Below are 19,322 nucleotides of genomic sequence, written 5' to 3'. Positions count from 1 at the left end.
GGTATACATTGTCCCCAAATGTGAAATATTTATGGGTGAGGACAAAGTCAAAGTTCAGCCACCAGGTTTGCTGTGACATTATCGGGGATACTGTTCCTGACGGCTTGTAGTCCATCTTTGTGTGGAATGTTGGTGTAGAGGGCTTCTACATCCATAGTGGCCAGGATGGTGTTTTCAGGAAGATCACTGATAGATTGTAGTTTCCGCAGGAAGTCAGTGGTGTCTCAAAGATAGCTGGAAGTGCTGGTAGCATAGGGCCTGAGGAGGGAGACTACATAGCCAGACAATCCTGCTGTCAGGGTGCCAATGCCTGAGATGATGGGGCGTCTAGGATTTCCAGGTGTATGGATCTTGGGTAGCAGATAGAATAACCCAGGTCGGAGTTCCAGGGTGTGTCTGTGCGGATTTGTTCTTGTGCTTTTTCAGGGAGTTTCTTGAGCAAATGGTGTAGTTTCTTTTGGTAACCCTCAGTGGGATCAGAGGGTAATGGCTTGTAGAAAGTGGTGTTGGAGAGCTGCCTAGCAGCCTCTTGTTCATATTCTGACCTATTCATGATGATGACAGCACCTCTTTTGTCAGCCTTTTTGATTATGATGTCAGAGTCATTTCTGAGGCTGTGGATGGCATTGTGTTCTGCATGGCTGAGGTTATGGGGCAAGTGATGCTGCTTTTCCAGATTTCAGCCCATGCACATCGGCAGAAGCACTCTATGTAGAAGTCCAGTCTGTTGTTGCCACCTTCAGGAAAAGTCCACCCAGAATCCTTCTTTCTGTAGTCTTAGTAGGAAGGTCTCTGTGGGTTAATATGTTGTTCAGAGGTTTGTTGGAAATATTCCTTGAGTCGGAGATGTTGAAAATAGGATTCTAGGTCACGGCAGAACTGTATCATGTTCGTGGGGGTGGAGGGGCAGAAGGAGAGGCCCTGAGATAGGACACATTCTTCTGCTGGGCTAAGAGTATAGTTGGATAGATTAACAATATTGCTGGGTGGGTTAAGGGAACCGCTGTTGTGGCCCCTTGTGGCATGTAGTAATTTAGATAGTTAGTGTCCTTTTTCTTTTGTAGAGAAGCAAAGTGAGTGTTGTAAATGGCTTGTCTAGTTTTTGTAAAGTCCAGCCATGAGGAAGTTTGTGTGGAAGGTTGTTTTTTCATGAGTATCCAGTTTTGAGAGCTCATTCTTAATCTTTCCCTGTTCGCTGTAGAGGATGTGTGAAGGCAGAGGCCAATTAAAAGGGTAAATTGTTTTATAGCCCCAAAGGTGACCAATAAATAGCACTTGCACAGGGAGTACTAACTTTCCACTGCTGAGAGAAGCCTGGAGGCATAGGCTAGGGAAATCAGAATAACCCTTCAGCAATACACAAACTTGCATTTTGTTATGTATTGGTCCCCAAAGCATCCACAATTACTTCTGGCCAATGATTTATACATAAATTGTTCTTTGGAAACATTAATTTTCTCTCTGACATTATACAGTTCAAAGTAAATTAGCCCAAGAATATGGTGTTGGTACTAATTTATTATAGGTTTCAGAGTAGCAGCCGTGTTAGTCTGTATTCGCAAAAAGAAAAGGAGTACTTGTGGCACCTTAGAGACTAACCAATTTATTTGAGCATAAGTTTTTGTGAGCTACAGCTCTCTTCATCGGATTTATTATACTTTCAGGTACTAACAATGATGACCAGGGAGGGTCTAAGTCATCATTCCCATTCCATGGCTCCAATAAATATTTATTATAATTAACTGAAGCATGCACGGAACAGGTTTTATGGACTAAGTTCCTTAGTTTCTTTAATGCAAGAATAAAAATGAAAAGCAGCAAGGAAATTTGTATTAAAATTCATCACTACATTTGCAGTCTCTTTAAAATATTGAAAGCGAACAGGCCTGAAGGGATGAGCTCAGGAATCAGGAGATTCTGGATTCTTATTCCAGTCCAGTCACTGATTGACCATGTAATCTTCGGCAAGTCAAGTTTCTGTCTGTTTTCCTATTTGTGAAATAGGAATATTAGTGCCTATCTATCCAGGTTGCTGAGAGGATTAATTAATTTGACTGTACAGTGCTTTGAATACATGAAGTGCTAAAACAATACTTATTTGTATTGATATCAGTGATGGGTACAAGTATTGGTGACATTGATTTTATTTATTTTTAACCTGACTATCTCAAGTATTGGGGTCCTAAATCCATATAAATTCAGGCCACTTGTGTTTAGTTTCCCAACTATGGATTTAGGAGCCAAAGTGGAGGCAATCAAATTTGAAAATTTAACTTTTTGCAGTGTCATGACGTGTGTTTTTTGTTTCTTATACTCTTCTCATTCACATTTTATTTGACCTTTTTAAAGTGAACATGGCTGGATGTTTGTCAGTGCTGTGACTTGTATGCAAATACTCTTTTTTTTTTTTTTAAGAGTTTCCATTACAAGTCAAGATTTTTGAAACTTCAGCTAGTCCTTCAATAAGCAGTATTTCTCTCTCTCTCCCCCTCCCCCCTCCAGAATTGGCTCTATATGCATCTAGCTAGAGTTTCTAAAAAAGTTTCTTTTAAAAAAAACATGAAAAGATTCTGAATTGTTCTTAACTTTGGATGGGAATTTCTAATTGCTTTATCATTTCAAAACTTTTGGTGAACATTTTCATTGAACATCAGCAAATTTAAATGTCAATTAAAAATATCCAAAGTTCCAAAAATCTATATCCAGTGTACTGGCATGTCTTTTTTTAATGGCTTTAAACTTTTGATTTAAATAATAGTTTAATACTCTTAAGTGATGTCATTGTGAAATAAAGGATGTATTTAATATCCCATTATTTTCAGTGAAGAGAAGTTTAATTTTCATATTAAACTTTAGTGTTCTATAACTTCCATTTTTAAGCTAATACCATGACTCTTGCAGGGTTTTGGGGGACAGTTTATATGTTTGTTTTATTTTTTACTGTGACTTTTTTGGGTTTTTTGTTTTGTTTTTTTTTGCCAGGAGTTAGAAAGGTACTCGCATAAGAGCCAGAGGCATAAAACTCTTTATTGTCATACTGGTACATGTGGAGACTAGGAGTGAGAACTTCCCATCGGAGCAGTGCCTGTCTGCTGTCCCTCTAAACAGGAGGAACTGTGCCTAGGCATTATTAATACTTATTCAGTTATCACCTCCCTCAGCAAAGATGACTAGCACTTGTGCCAACTAGTGTTAAGCATACTTGGGGATGGACAAAGTGGTGTCCATAGCTATTTAAATGTTGGAGAGGTGTTTTGATCCTGGGCCTAAATTTTCAAAGTGACTTTTTCTCAAGTTGGGTAACTAATCATTAGTCACATTTGAAAGTCAGAGCCCTAGTTTTCTGCGTATTGTAACTTTCAATATAAGATTCTCTCTTCTTGTCTTCATCAACTTTGAGAAATGTCCTGAAAACCTATGTATCTTATATAAAACTGGAGGAAAAATATTTCTTTTTTTCCTGATTGTGTAATAATCATTTAAAAAATGGACAGGAGCACTGTAGATCCAAGGTAACATTCCTCCATTCTGGGTTTTATCTCTGATACATTGTTTCAGATTATTTTACACTTGCAATTTCTCTCTGACACATTTGTATATCATCAGAAAACAGGCTCAGGGCCATAATCTTGTACATAGTCATCGTGACAGACAGGAGAACTATGTAATCAAGAAAAACATCTTCAAATTTCTACCAGCTCTGTGTTGCTTGTTGCACTCCCCTGTCAAAGCTGCTGAATACTTCTGCAATGAACATTGTTTATTAGGTTATTTCCAAATACAATTTAAATGACCATATATAAAGTCTTATCTATATTACATGCAAGACTGTTCTGATATTCTGTATAGTATTCTCCAGAAAATGTCAGGTTCCCTGGGTAAGTTTTAGCCTAAAGGTTAACAAAGGTTACTGCTTGATATTTACGGGTAATTGATTACGACTCACTAATATACTGGTGATGTAGGGTAATTTCATACTTCCTGCACTGCAAATTTTCATGTACTTACCTGTGACTATGGAAATATGTTGTTATACTCATGTGAGATAAAGTAGATATAAAATGCATTATTTTATACTTGAATCAATGTTCTCTTCCCATCACATTATTACATGCAAAAACTTTTTAGCATGGGGACAGCTTGAACTTACATTCTATTGCAAACCCAAAAGACCAATGTTCTTTGCATTTGATTTCCTTAGAGTGACCATTGTCAGTAAACTGTATTTCATGGCACTGACCCTGTTGCCAGTATTTTGTCTGACCTTCAAGCAGATGTTCAGAGGCCTGGGAAGGGGGGGAGAAGGACCTTTCTCCAACTCTTTGGGCTTTATACAAAGGTCTGGTACAATTGCACTGGTGGAGCACTGGGTCTGGTCTCTCCGTGCACTGCTGGGGGCCTCAAGAGGCTAGGGAGTAGGCAGGGCTCTCACCCTGCTACTTCTCTGCACCAGTCAGTAGAGTTGGCTGGTTGCACATAAGGAAACATGCTGCTGTACTCCTCCATCTAAATGGCCCATGTAAGTGTCTCCTCTTCAGTGCTCCATCCCCCCACCATGGCCACACCACTCTTCCTTTCCCCCCCCCTCAGTCTTATCGGGTACTACATGATCTCTTTTACCTCTCCTACATTCACTCCCTCCCTTGTGAGGAGAGAGAGAGGGGACAAAGATGTTCTCTTTGCCCTGGGAACTTTACCTCCTGGACAGGAGATGAAGCTGGTTGTGGGGACTATGCCACCTGTTCCACTCACCCTCTTTCTTGGTGTAGAGGACACATTTTCTTATACCAGAGGTAGACAGGGGAACTCTGCCTCTCCCATCAGATGATGCTATTAGTCCAGCTTCTGTTGGAAAATGCCGCAAGCCAGAGGCAGCTTCTTTCAGGCAATTGCTCCTTCTTATGGCTGGTGAAGTAGTAGGGGAGGCTATGAAAGATTTGGGCTTCAGAAAGCCAAATAAAGTGAGAGGAGGGGGAAGCTCTCCTGCTTTGAGAAGATGTGCTTTCCCCCATTTGTTCCCTTATCTCCTGCATGTATGTTTTCTTTTCCAGTTTGCCGCAATTTTGATCCAAGCTTCTAGTGACAAGGATTTCACTACTGATAGCATTGACAGTATCAGCGGGGTAGCCGGTGTTAGTCTGTATCCACAAAAACAATGAGGAGTCTGGTGGCACCTTAAATACTAACAGATTTATTTGGGCATAAGCTTTTGTGGGTAAAAAAACCCACTTCTTCAGATGCATGGAATGAAAATTACAGTAGCAAATTCATTCTTTCCATTGCTATTTCATTACTAGCACCTACCAAGGCTGGGAGATATTTAAGTATAATATAAGCTTATATAGACTTGGGTTTTATGAATTTTGTATATAATATATTTTCTATATATTTTATTGACTTAAATATTCATATGGCCAGCATATTGAAATATGCACAGATGCTAATTGCTTAAAATATAATGGCTTTAGGAGCTAATTCATCACAGATTCAAGCATAAAAATATTTGATCATGATATTTCATAAGATTAATATCTTATTAATTGATAGTAAGATGGAAATATCGAATAAGCACCAGCTGTCCAAAACTTCAACATCTCCCATGTGTTTAAAGTTTCTTCTGGTTATGTCTATTATTGACTGGTGGTTTTTTTCCCCTTATTATTTTTGCGTGAAAGAAGAAATAACCAACAACCAGGATTGCGGGTCTGATGCTGAAAGATACTGATTATTCCTTCTGAGCTGAGGGTGCAGAGCACATCTTAGGATCAAGCCCATACTGATTAAAATTTAATCCTCCCACTCGTAGGTATATTTGAAGATTTAAAATCCTTTCAGACTTTGTATGAATTATTTCCTAGAGGATTTTTATTTAGATTAGTGAACCTCAAAATGTTCAGATCAGATAAGAACTTAATAGCTTAGATGTTTATGCTTACCCAAACAATTTGAACCTCTTGAGTCAGGAAAAGAGGACTAGAACTCATGGGAGAAGTTTTCTCTTCTGATATTTCTGTGCTTTTTGAAGCCCAGAGGCACACAAATATAGAGAGAGCTTTTAAACCAAACTTTACAAATAAGTGTGTCCCAGATTTCGGTCAAGTTATAGGCAATATCTGAGGAGGTTTTAATTTTATCTGTTCTGATTTGCTCATTCCTATATACAACCTACACAGTCTCCTTTTACAGTGCTGTCTAACTATCTGAAAGTTTAAAACTGTAAGCAAAAACAAAAGCTATAAGAACTTTGTAAGAGATAGGATGCACTTCTATTGACTTCAGTGGAGTAGCACCTAATTTCCACTGGTATAAATTATATTAGGACGAAGCCTATCCATACATTGGCTGAACTATACTGTTTTGTGTCTTCCGTCATTTTGTATGACCAAACACAGCTAAACTTTATGGGCATTTCTGTAGAGTGAACTAACCACAGTACTGCCTTTATCTGTATCTGTATATACAGTTTCAAGAATACAGGGGCACCTAAGAAGCCATACTGAAAGAAAATGAGGCAAACACAATCAAGTAGGACTAAAATATAAAATGTTGAGACTGTATTTTTAAATCTATTGTTCAGTTTGGAAAGCAATTTATTTTTAAAATACTAAGAAAATTGTTTATTCTCTGCTGTTTCACTTTCTCAGCTGCCTGGATTCCCCGTCTATAATCTAGGTATTTAAAATCTCAACCTTGAAATGAAATAAAATAAAACAAAACAAAAAAACTGAAAAGTGAGCAAACATAAAAATACACTGCATGTATCAACACAGGAGATAAGTCAGCACATGGGTATCGAGCACGGCAAACAAGTTCAACAGCAAGGTTTTCTTCTAGGTTCTCAAATGGATTTCACTCAGAAGGATTTTATTATATCAAAGTCATTCTCTTTAGCTGCAGTTATGCATGATTTTTGTATTGCATTAGTATTAAATCTATCCTTCATTTTAGTATTAAATTTTACCTTATTTGATCCTCCAGACAAGTGTCTGGTAGATAATTAAATATTTGCCTAAGAGTAAAACATCTCACACTATTATTTTATAGACCTCTTTGTAGATCCCATAATGTAAGTCATTTACATGTACTGGAAAAAATAATTGTTCATCAAGTGCCAAATTCACATTTCCCCTGCAAAACCTTAATCTTCTCCCACCCATGGAACAAGGTGTTGATGAAATGCATGACTATTCCACACAGCAGGAGGCACTGCTTGCTAGCCAACTACAGTACAGCTTTGTGGAGGGTTTAGCCCATTAATTTATGCGTTTTGGTGCCCCCATTGTGGACATCTTTGCTCCTGCTTACTGCTGTATGTCTGGATTCAGCAAAGTACTTAAGTATGTTCTTAACTTTAAGCAAGTGCTTACTTTTCATTTACTGAGACTTAGTCTGCCACAATCCTTGCCTTTTCAAAAGGTACATAGAGCTCTGCTTTTTATGAGAATGGGGAAGAAAAGTGACAAGTTAAAGTGAAAGGGGTTATAGGAGAATTTCATCTTTCGGACAATAACTCCTATTTATTATTATTATTAATAATATTTGCTTATTTATTTGTATTGTGGTAGCACCTAGAAGCCTCAATTATAGGTCAGGGCCCCATTGTCCCTCATACTGTACATAACAAAAACATAACTAAAAGACTGCCCTTGCCCTGAAGGGCTTACAGTCTAAGGAAGTAATTACTTAGTCATTTCTTACTGTATCTTTTTTCTATATAGATATACTGCCAAGGCTGAATCCTCACTCTGTCACTGTGCATGCAGAAAGTGGGGCCCGAAGGATTCTAAAAACTAATACTCCAGACGTGTATTAAACTCCCAAGGTTTTCTCTGACCTTTGTCTGGTAAACTCCGCCACCACCCAAATGCAAAAAAACCCCAACCCTTTGAACCCAGGAAGGAGGACTTGGGCATTCCTCCCTTTCACCCCACTCTGGGGAAGAGCTGAGAAAGAAAGCAAAGGAAATTAGCTGTGACCACCAGCTAATTAAACATATGCAAAAACCTCTTAGGACACCAAAAATCCAATCCTGTTCTTAAAAAAAGTAAATGTTATTAGAAAGAAAAAAATACATCTGGAAGTTAGGCTTTTGCTAGATTTTGAAAGAGCAATTCCAAAAATCAAGCACCCAAAATAGCTTTCTTGGGGGTTCAGCTTAAAGGTTACAAGCAAACAAAAGCATCTAGGGTTAGCACAGAGGAGTCCACAAGCCAATAAAAAATAACCTGCTCACATTTATCTAAACATTCCCTATCCAAATAATTCCTTCTAGGTATGGACGATAATTTTTCATACCTGGTTCAAACTTTACACAGCTTTCCTGCTTATAGCATTGCTGCTCTGTCCCTGCTTCTCTGGAAAACAACAGACAAAGGGAAAGTTTCTTTCCCCATTTTAAAAAGTTCTACCTTCCCATTGGCTCTTTCAGTCAGGTGCCCACTCCTTTTCGTTTACCTGTGGGCTTGTTAACCCTTTACAGACAAAGCAAGCAGAGAACAGACCAAGAAGGATTTTACAGCTAACTGCTGGCTGGGTGTCCATCGAAGGGAGCTACTCCCCCGCCCTTCATGTATCACACGTACACACACCCTGTATAATGGATCAGTGCATCTTAATATGGGAGAAAAACTATATTTATTTTAACCTAAAGAATTTAGCCTGGAGATTTAGGATTTACTGATGTATAGTCTTCATTTAAATCAAGAAAAACAACTTGATCAATAAACACATGGAAAAGGATGCAATAACTTCAGTAAATGAATTTACTCTGTAAAAGTCAATGAAGATAAAATCATAAATATCAATATCAATGAAAAATGATCAAACAAAGGAAGCTAAAAAGCATATAGTGGGTCAGATTCAGACATGGCATAACTACAGATGAAAGGTACATATCAGTAAGTCATTATAAGTAGGGAGAACCTACTTTATCATTTTATCTTCATGCACACTCCTGCTGGTTTCCTGTTTTGGGATAAGTCTGGACTAAGTCCACTCAGGATATAATGCAAACACTCATGTAACCTGGTGTACAACATATAACTAACACAACCATTTATGTTACCTTGGCATTTGACCCATTATGTTAATCATAGTGTCAGCTTCAATACTGTCTGTTATGGCTAGATCTATTGGGGGAAATTTCTATCTAAATGAAAAATGTTGCAAAATGATTTTCCATTTTTGAATCACCTCTGGCTCCTTCTCCTGAAAGGAGATCTTCAGATAGACCGATGCCCATTTTCCTCTAAAAAAAACAAGGTCCTCTCTTTTTTGTGGTTTCCTTTTGGGAAAGGTTGACACAAAAACCAAGTTTGGAGAATAATGTTCATTTTCTTTCACCTCTTCATCAGTGGATACAATATTATTACATTGCCACTTGGAGGTCCCAGCAGGAACAGGAGTACCATTTTGCATGGTACTGTACAAATGCATAATTGTGTCCTAGTGGATAGAACCGTGAACTGGAACTCAGGAGACATGGGCACTATTCTTAGCTTTGCTACTGGCCTGCTGAGTGACATTGAGCAAGACTCCCCACTTCTCCATACCTCCATACCATCTGTAAAATGGGGATAATGCTAGTGATCTCTTTTGTAAAGCACTTTGAGACATATGGATGAGATATGCTGTATAGGAGAAAGGAGATATGATTATTTTGTTAGAAACAAATCTGTGCTTTTAAGAGCTTACAGGCTTACTTCTAACTAGAAAAGTTGAACAAAGTGTGGGACGGGTAAACAGATACAGAGAGGCAAAGTATCTTGCCTAAGGTCACACAGCTGGTCAGTGGCAGAATACAGGTACATTTCTTTATTCCCAGTCTAGTGTCTTATCTGCTAGAGAGCACACGGCATCTGATTATATAATAATCTGTCAAAATATTTGCAGCTCTATTTGGCATTCTCCTGTCTAATTTTTGGGATCATATCCTCACACCAGTGACATTTCACCTACTGGTTAAAGGAAGATAGCGCTTTTAACTGCATACACTGTATGCATGCATATAGAGCCTGATTTAGAGGAGTGTTTGGCATGTGCAATTCCCATTGAACTTAATGGGAGTTGAGACTGTTGTCGGATGATGGCTGAGTGTGTGTGTTCTTTCTGTGTGCTGTTCCAGCTCTGTACAGATAGCTGACACAGCAAACCTAGATCAAAAAGCCCAATAAGACCACAGTTCTGTTTCAGTAGCAAAGGCACCTGGCCAACAAATCACGGTCCTAATGCCCTAGCTCAATGTTACATGTACTCTAACACATGTGCGCCTGTTCCAATGGACTCAGCTCAGTGAATGGTGGAACTTTCTATTCCCCTCTCAGCTGGCCAAAGACCCTATCTCTAAGACCCCTTTTTATACAACAATACAAATAACAGGTTTCAGAGTGGTAGCCATGTTAGGCTGTATCAGTAAAAACAACAACCCCCAACCTGAAGCAAATACTCATCAGCAACTACACACCACACAACAAAAACACTAAGCCAGGAATCAAACCCTGCAACAAACCTTGGTGCCAACTCTGTCCACATATCTAGTCAAGGGACACCATCATAGGACCTAACCACATCAGCCACACCATCTGGGGCTCGTTCACCTGCACATCTACCAAGGTAATATATGCCGTCATGTGCCAGCAATGCCCCTCTGCCACGTACATTGGCCAAACTGGACAGACTCTACGCAAAAAAAAAAAAAATGGACACAAATCTGACATCAGGAATTATAACATTCAAAAAACAGTAGGAGAACACTTCAATCTCCCTGGTCACTCAATAACAGATTTAAAAGTGGCAATTCTTCAGAAAAGAACTTCAGAAACAGACTCCAATGAGAAACTGCAGAACTTGGATCAATTTGCAAACTGGACACCATCAAATTAGGCCTGAATAAAGACTGTGAGTGGATGGGTCATTACAAAAACTAATTTCCCCCTACTGTTACTCACACCTTCTTGTCAACTGTTTGAAATGGGCCACTCTCATTACCACCACAAAAGTGATTTTTAGTACCTTGGAATTCTACTGTTAACTGAATTATCTCATTAGCATTGACCCCCCCCCACTTGGTAAGGCAACTTCCATCTTTTCATGTACAGGGTGTATATATCTGCTACTGTATTTTCCACATCATCCATCTGATGAAGTGGGTTTTAGTCCATGAAAGCTTATGCTCCAATAAATCTGTTAGTCTCTAAGATACCACAAAGACTCCTTGTTGTTTTTGCTGATACAAACAAGTTACGTATTGCCCCTCTGACTTGGTTAGTTACTGTCCTTTCTCTTGTACATGTTGGCTCAATGAAAACAACTCTATCCATCACACTTCATCTTCTTTGGGGAGTGTGTTTGTACCATAACCCTGTATCGGGGTGTTCTGGTACTACTCTTCTGGAATGTGCTTGTGTCAAGATTCCTTCCCCACTCTGAACTCTAGGGTACAGATATGGGGAACTGCATGAAAACCCCCTAAGCTTATTTTTACCGGCTTAGGTTAAAACTTCCCCAAGGTACAAACTATTTTCCTTTTTCCCTTGGACTTTATTACTGCCACCACCAAGCGTCTAACAGATATATAACCGGGAAAGAGCCTGCTTGGAAATGACTTTCCCCCAAAAATTCTCCCCAAACCCTACACCCCCTTTCCTGGGGAAGGCTTGATAAAAATCTTCACCAATTTGCCTAGGTGAACACAGACCCAAACCCTTGGATCTTAAGAACAATGACAAAGCAATCAGGTTCTTAAAAGAAGAATTTTAACTGAAGAAAAAAAGTAAAAAAATCACCTCTGTAAAATCAGGATGGTAAATACCTTACAGGGTAATCAGATTCAAAACATAGAGAATCCCTCTAGGCAAAACCTTAAGTTACAAAAAGACACAAAAACAGGAATCTACATTCCATTCAGCACAGCTATTTTATCAGCCATTTAAACAAAACAGAATCTAACGCATATCTAGCTAGATTACTTACTAAGTTCTAAGACTCCATTCCTTTTCTGTTCCCAGCAAAAGCATCACACAGACAGAGAGAACCTTTGTTTCTCCCCCACCCTTCAGCTTTGAAAGTATCTTGACTCCTCATTGGTCATTTTGGTCAGGTGCCAGCGAGGTTATCTTATCTTCTTAACCCTTTACAGGTGAAAGGGTTTTTCCTCTGGCCAGGAGGTATTTTAAAGGTGTTTACCCTTCCCTTTATATTTATGACAGCTTGCATGCGTGTCCTGTGCCTACTACGTCTCAGGAATGTGTGTGTTTTTGCAATACCAGTGCTGTTCTTGTCAGGTTCTGTGAACTTGCCCGCAGGCAGTGCCTTATTCATGGCCTGACTTTTGCTCACTTTCCTTTATATTAGCAGGGCTTGACCACTGTCATAAATATAAAGGGAAGGGTAAACCCCTTTAAAATCCCTCCTGGCCAGAGGAAAAAACTCCTCTCACCTGTAAAGGGTTAAGAAGCTAAAGGTAACCTCACTGGCACCTGACCAAAATGACCAATGAGGAGACAAGATACTTTCAAAAGCTGGGAGGAGGGAGAGAAACAAAGGGTCTGTGTCTGTCTGTATGCTGCTTTTGCCAGAGATAGACCAGGAATGGGGAGTCTTAGAACTTTAGTAAGTAATCTAGCTAGGTATGTGTTAGATTATGATTTCTGTAAATGGCTGAGAAAAGAACTGTGCTGAATAGAATGACTATTCCTGTCTGTGTGTCCTTTTTGTAACTTAAGGTTTTGCCTAGAGGGATTCTCTATGTTTTGAATCGAATTACCCTGTAAGGTATCTACCATCCTGATTTTACAGAGGGGATTTATTTACTTCTATTAAAAGTCTTCTTGTAAGAAAACTGAATGCTTTTTCATTGTTCTCAGATCCAAGGGTTTGGGTCTGTGGTCACCTATGCAAATTGGTGAGGCTTTTTATCCAACATTTCCCAGGAAAGGGGGGGTGCAAGTGTTGGGAGGATTGTTCATTGTTCTTAAGACCCAACGGTCTGGGTCTGTAGTCACCTAGGCAAATTGGTGAGGCTTTTTACCAAACCTTGTCCAGGAAGTGGGGTGCAAGGTTTTGGGAAGTATTTTGGGGGGGAAAGACGAGTCCAAACAGCTCTTCCCCAGTAACCAGTATTAGTTTGGTGGTGGTAGCGGCCAATCCAAGGACAAAGGGTGGAATATTTTGTACCTTGGGGAAGTTTTGACCTAAGCTGGTAAAGATAAGCTTAGGAGGTTTTTCATGCAGGTCCCCACATCTGTATCCTAGAGTTCACAGTGGGGGAGGAACCTTGACAACCACTTATTTAGTTCAGGCCTTGTACTGGTTTTCTTATACAAGGCCTCATTTCTCAGGCTCTTTCTTTCTAGTACAGAGACCACTGTGTATCTTGCCAAAACTTCTTAAGATCTTTCACGATTGGGCTTCTGCAACCTGCTTAATGCATCTCACTCTTTTGTGAGATGGTTCAAGCAATATAGTTTTATAGAGAGTTATATGGATGTCATTCATATTTGGCTGTGGAAAATGCCCTTCTTCTGGATGGATGGATTGTTCCTACCTACACAATCACTTCCAGCATGGATTCACCAAGGGAAGGTCATGCCTGACTAATCTAATTGCCTTTTATGATGAGATTACTGGTTCTGTGGATGAAGGGAAAGCAGTGGATGTATTGTTTCTTGACTTTAGCAAAGCTTTTGACACGGTCTCCCATAGTATTCTTGTCACCAAGTTAAGAAAGTATGGGCTGGATGAATGCACTATAAGGTGGGTAGAAAGCTGGCTAGATTGTCGGGCTCAACGGGTAGTGATCAATGGCTCCATGTCTAGTTGGCAGCCAGTATCAAGTGGAGTGCCCCAAGGGTCGGTCCTGGGGCCGGTTTTATTCAATATCTTCATAAATGATCTGGAGGATGGTGTGGATTGCACTCTCAGCAAATTTGCGGATGATACTAAACTGGGAGGAGTGGTAGATACGCTGGAGGGGAGGGATAGGATACAGAAGGACCTAGACCAATTGGAAGATTAGGCCAAAAGGAATCTGATGAGGTTCAATAAGGATAAGTGCAGGGTCCTGCACTTAGGACGGAAGAACCCAATGCACAGCTATAGACTAGGGACCGAATGGCTAGGCAGCAGTTCTGCGGAAAAGGACCTAGGGGTGACAGTGGACAAGAAGCTGGATATGAGTCAGCAGTGAGATTACTGGTTCTGTGGATGAAGGGAAAGCAGTGGATGTATTGTTTCTTGACTTTAGCAAAGCTTTTGACACGGTCTCCCACAGTATTCTTGTCAGCAAGTTAAGGAAGTATGGGCTGGATGAATGCACTATAAGGTGGGTAGAAAGCTGGCTAGATTGTCGGGCTCAACGGGTAGTGATCAATGGCTCCATGTCTAGTTGGCAGCCAGTGTCAAGTGGAGTGCCCCAGGGGTCGGTCCTGGGGCCGGTTTTGTTCAATATCTTCATAAATGATCTGGAGGATGGTGTAGATTGCACTCTCAGCAAATTTGCGGATGATACTAAACTGGGAGGAGTGGTAGATACGCTGGAGGGCAGGGATAGGATACAGAAGGACCTAGACAAATTGGAGGATTGGGCCAAAAGAAATCTGATGAGGTTCAATAAGGATAAGTGCAGGGTCCTGCACTTAGGACGGAAGAATCCAATGCACCGCTACAGACTAGGGGCCGAATGGCTAGGCAGCAGTTCTGCGGAAAAGGACCTAGGGGTGACAGTGGATGAGAAGCTGGATATGAGTCAGTAGTGTGCCCTTGTTGCCAAGAAGGCCAATGGCATTTTGGGATGTATAAGTAGGGGCATAGCGAGCAGATCGAGGGACGTGATCGTTCCCCTCTATTCGACATTGGTGAGGCCTCATCTGGAGTACTGTGTCCAGTTTTGGGCCCCACACTACAAGAAGGATGTGGATAAATTGGAGAGAGTCCAGCAAAGGGCAACAAAAATGATTAGGGGTCTGGAACACATGAGTTATGAGGAGAGGCTGAGGGAGCTGGGATTGTTTAGTCTGCAGAAGAGAAGAATGAGGGGGGATTTGATAGCTGCTTTCAACTACCTGAAAGGGGGTTCCAAAGAGGATGGCTCTAGACTGTTCTCAATGGTAGCAGATGACAGAACGAGGAGTAATGGTCTCAAGTTGCAGTGGGGGAGGTTTAGATTGGATATTAGGAAAAACTTTTTCACTATGAGGGTGGCGAAACACTTGAATGCGTTACCTAGGGAGGTGGTAGAATCTCCTTCCTTAGAGGTTTTTAAGGTCAGGCTTGACAAAGCCCTGGCTGGGATGATTTGGAATTGGTCAGGAATTGGTCCTGCTTCGAGCAGGGGGTTGGACTAGATGACCTTCTGGGGTCCCTTCCAACCCTGATATTCTATGATTCTATGATTCCCAATGAATTGATTAGTGTACAACTCCAGCATTGCTTCTTGCACTAGCAAATCTAGAAGATCAACCGATCTTCCTTCAAAGCTCACTTTGCTCTTTATAGCAAAAGAGAATTAAGTTATTATTAACACTTTTGATAATGCTGAACACAATAGAGTCTCCAACCCAGAGGATTTGTAGTGGTGGCTGACAGGTCTTCAAAGTGCCTGATTTCCTCCTGTACAGCAGGCTTTTTCTGGAAAGGCTCTTTTAAAATCTTTGTTTGGCTAATTTGGAGGCTTGGGAATTCAGTTGAATATTAAGTATCATAGCTTGGATGCCTCCAAAGACCCCTGTTATCTCCTAATAATTCCTCAGATAACTGAGCCTCTGAAACTTTGGAACAAAATTTGAAACTGGCTAGTTGATGGCAGACCTATTTACTGAGTTTCCTGTTCACTGATTTGAAGTGTGAAGATGACCTTTTCTATTTTCCTTCCACTTGTTTTCAATACCCACAACAATAATGGGTGGCTTAGGAGGTTTCCATATTCTGAATGAAGTAGGTTATTTCTGGGGTTGTCTAGTACAAATGTAGAGATTGTGTGAAGATTTATTGTTCCCTGAATGGCCAACTTTTTGGACATGAATATCCCATGTAAGTGGGAATTGAAAATTCAGGTTATTAATAATCACATGAACTGAACACTGGTATTTTCAGATATTAATTTTATGTATTTATTTTTGCCCACCAAATTTTCTTCAAACGATTTAGATAATGGCATAGAGAGTACACTTATAAAGTTTGCGGACGATACCAAGCTGGGAGGGATTGCAAATGCTTTGAAGGATAGGATTAAAATTCAAAATGGTCTGGACAAACTGGAGAAATGGTCTGAAGTAAATAGGATGAAATTCAACAAGGACAAATGCAAAGTACTCCACTTAGGAAGGAACGATCAGTTGCACACATACAAAATGGGAAATGACTGCCTAGGAAGAAGTGGGGGGTCATAGTGGATCACAAGCTAAATATGAATCAACAGTGTAACACTGTTGCAGAAAAAGCAAACATCATTCTGGGATGTGTTAGCAGGAGTATTGTAAGCAAGATACGAGAAGTAATTACACTCTACTCCGCACTGATTAGGCCTCAAATGGAGTATTGTGTCCAGTTCTGGGCGCCACATTTCAGGAAAAAAGTGGACACATTGGAGAAAGTCCAGAGAAGAGCAACAAAAATTATTAAAGGTCTAGAAAATATGACCTATGAGGGAAAATTGAAAAAAATGGGTTTGTTTAGTCTGGAGAAGGGAAGACTGAGGGGACATGATAGTTTTCAACTACATAAAAGTTGTTAGAAGAAGGAGGGACAAAAATTGTTCTTCTTAACTTCTGAGGATAGGACAAGAAGCAATGGGTTAAATTGCAGCAAGGGCAGTTTTGGTTGGACATTAGGAAAAAACTTCCTAACTGTCAGAGTGGTTAAGCACTGGAATAAATCGCCTATGGAGATTGTGGAATCTCCTTTATTGGGAATTTTTAAGAGTAGGCTGGACAAACACCTATCCGGGATAGTATAGATAATACTTAGTCCTGCCTTGAGTGCAAGAGCCTGGACTAGATGACCTCTCGAGGTCCCTTCCAGTTCTTTGATTCTATGATTCTGAAAATTCAACTGTTAAAGAGTATAAATAAATTTGTCTTTAAAAGTTGTTGGTTATGTATGTTTGTTTTTCTGCATAAAAATGATGTGGCTTTCTTTTTAGGATTTTTCTCATCTGTATATTTTCAAATTATTTCATTTTAAGAGTCTATGAAATTTCCTATACATTCACATTCTAAATTTTGGAATTAGAATACTATCTGCCACCAGATGTGTAAGCATTTTGCTAATTTACCCTAAGAAAAAGTTCACAGACATTTTCAGCATTAATTCATCTACACTATCCAACAACATGTATAAGTAAAAGCATATCAGTGAATATTAATGCATCCTGAGAAACAGATACAATGTACAAAATGTGTCACCAACGTTATGTTTAGGTATCTCTTGTCCACAGGAATGACCCTCCAAATAGTTGAAATTTTCTAATTACTAATACAATTTCTAGTTTCTTTACTAAATTTTCATTAAATTAAAAGCAACAGAAGTTTTGTACAGCTCCATTGGGGCAGGGACTACTCTGTAACCAAGCCTGTGCTAAGCTTTTACATAAAGGCATTGCCCATAGTAACTTACATAAATCTAAAGAATTTCATGACAGTTGGTTAAAAGCTTTTTCTCCATTTTATATCAAAGTATGTTAGAGACTTCTAGCAGCAGATACATGCCACAGATTCTAGGCTTGTGTTTTTCTACAGTAAGACTGACTTTTGAGTTTAACCCATTTCTTGTCCAAACATGGTGTCAGGACAGGTTTTCCCTCTCCTTCTACATTCTGGGGGCCAATGTTGTACTCTGTATTCCTCAAACTCCCCTTCATAGTAGACAGCTAGATCAGGAAATGAATGAGTGGCTTGATCCCCAAAACTAATGCTGCTTAATAAAATGTTTATCAAAAAGTTCAGATTTTGAGTGACTAATTTAATTCTTATTTATTAAAACTCTTTCACACTCCCAGACTTATAAAGTAAACAGCTGCATCATGTAGTGAAATTTAGCTCCTTTTGTACTATGTATGATGCCACAAAGCTGAATGGCTCAAGTCAGAGATGGGTAAACATATAGGTGTCTGCATTTGGAGATGGGACTATGTTTCCCAGCTCAAAGAGACATGCCCTGTGCCAACTCAGATCAAGCTAGCTCACTAGAAAATAGTAGTGTTGCCGGAGTAGCATAGTCAGTGGGGAGCAATGGGAGGGGCTCACTGCCCCAAGGACAAACCCCTCTGGATCTCCTGGGTACAAATTTATGAGGCTAGCCCAAGCAGCTGCCCTTGTTACCACAGCTACTCTACTAATTTTAGCTAATTTTAGGGAAAGGACAGGTTAAAGAATAGTTAGATAAAAGTTAGATGTATTCAAGTCATCAGGGTCCGGTGAAATTCACCGTAGGGTATTTACGGAATTAGCTGAGGCAACCTCAGAACTGTTAGCAACGATACTTGAGAACTCATAGAGGTTGAATAACGTCCCTGAGGACAGGAGAAGGGCAAACATAACACCTTATATTTAAAAAGGGGAACAAAGAAGAGCAAGAGAATTAAAGATAAGTCAGCCTAACTTCAATGCCTTGAAAGATATTGGAACAAATTATTAAGCATTCTGTTTGTAAGCACCTACAAGATAACAGGGTTAGAGAAAATAGCCAGCATGGATTTATCAAGAACAAATCATGGCAAACCAGCCTAATTTCCTTCTGTGACAGGGTTACTGACCTAGTGGACAAGTAAGAAGTAGTAGATATGACATAGGTTGATTTTAGTAAGATTTTCGTCATGGCCCCACATGAAATTCTCATAAACAAATCAGGTAAATGTGGTCTCAGTGAAATAACTGTAAAATGGGTACACAACTGGTTGAAAGACCATACTCAAAAGGTGATTATCAACAGTTTAATGTCAAACTAGGAGGACGTATATAGTAGGGTCCCACAGGGGTCAGTCCAGGGAACCGTGCTATTCAATATTGTCATTAATGACTTGGATAATGGAGTGGTGAGTATGCTTATAAAATTTGCAGAGGACACCAAGCTGTCAGGGGTTTCAAGCACGTGGAGGACAGGATTAGAATTAAAAACAACCTTGACATATTAGAAAATTGGTCTGAAATCAACAAGGTGAAATTCAATAAAGACGTGCAAAGTGCTTCACTTAGGAAGGAAAAATAAAATGCACAGCTACAAAATGGGGAATAAGTGGTTATGTGACAAAACTGCAGAAAAAGATATGGGGATTATAGCAGATCACAAATTGAATATGAGTCAACAATGTAATTCATTTGTGAAAAAGC

General features: G+C 39.7%; 1 long non-coding RNA gene across 1 annotated transcript in view; it reads right to left on the bottom strand.

The window, feature by feature from the left end:
* The window catches only part of LOC311516269, a 138,676-nt gene extending 130,324 nt beyond the window's left edge, over positions 1 to 8,352 (bottom strand). The window contains exon 1 of the long non-coding RNA XR_014710374.1: positions 8,296 to 8,352. This is a non-coding gene — a long non-coding RNA (uncharacterized lncRNA). The remainder of the gene's footprint in view (positions 1 to 8,295) is intronic.
* Positions 8,353 to 19,322: the final 10,970 nt, after the last annotated feature.

The sequence above is a fragment of the Lepidochelys olivacea genome, assembly GCF_965140295.1.
Source record: "Lepidochelys olivacea isolate rLepOli2 genome assembly, chromosome: 2".
Taxonomy (NCBI): Eukaryota; Metazoa; Chordata; order Testudines; family Cheloniidae; genus Lepidochelys; species Lepidochelys olivacea.
The sequence above is the reverse complement of the archived record's forward strand: the minus strand, read 5'-3'. Positions and strand labels throughout refer to the sequence as shown.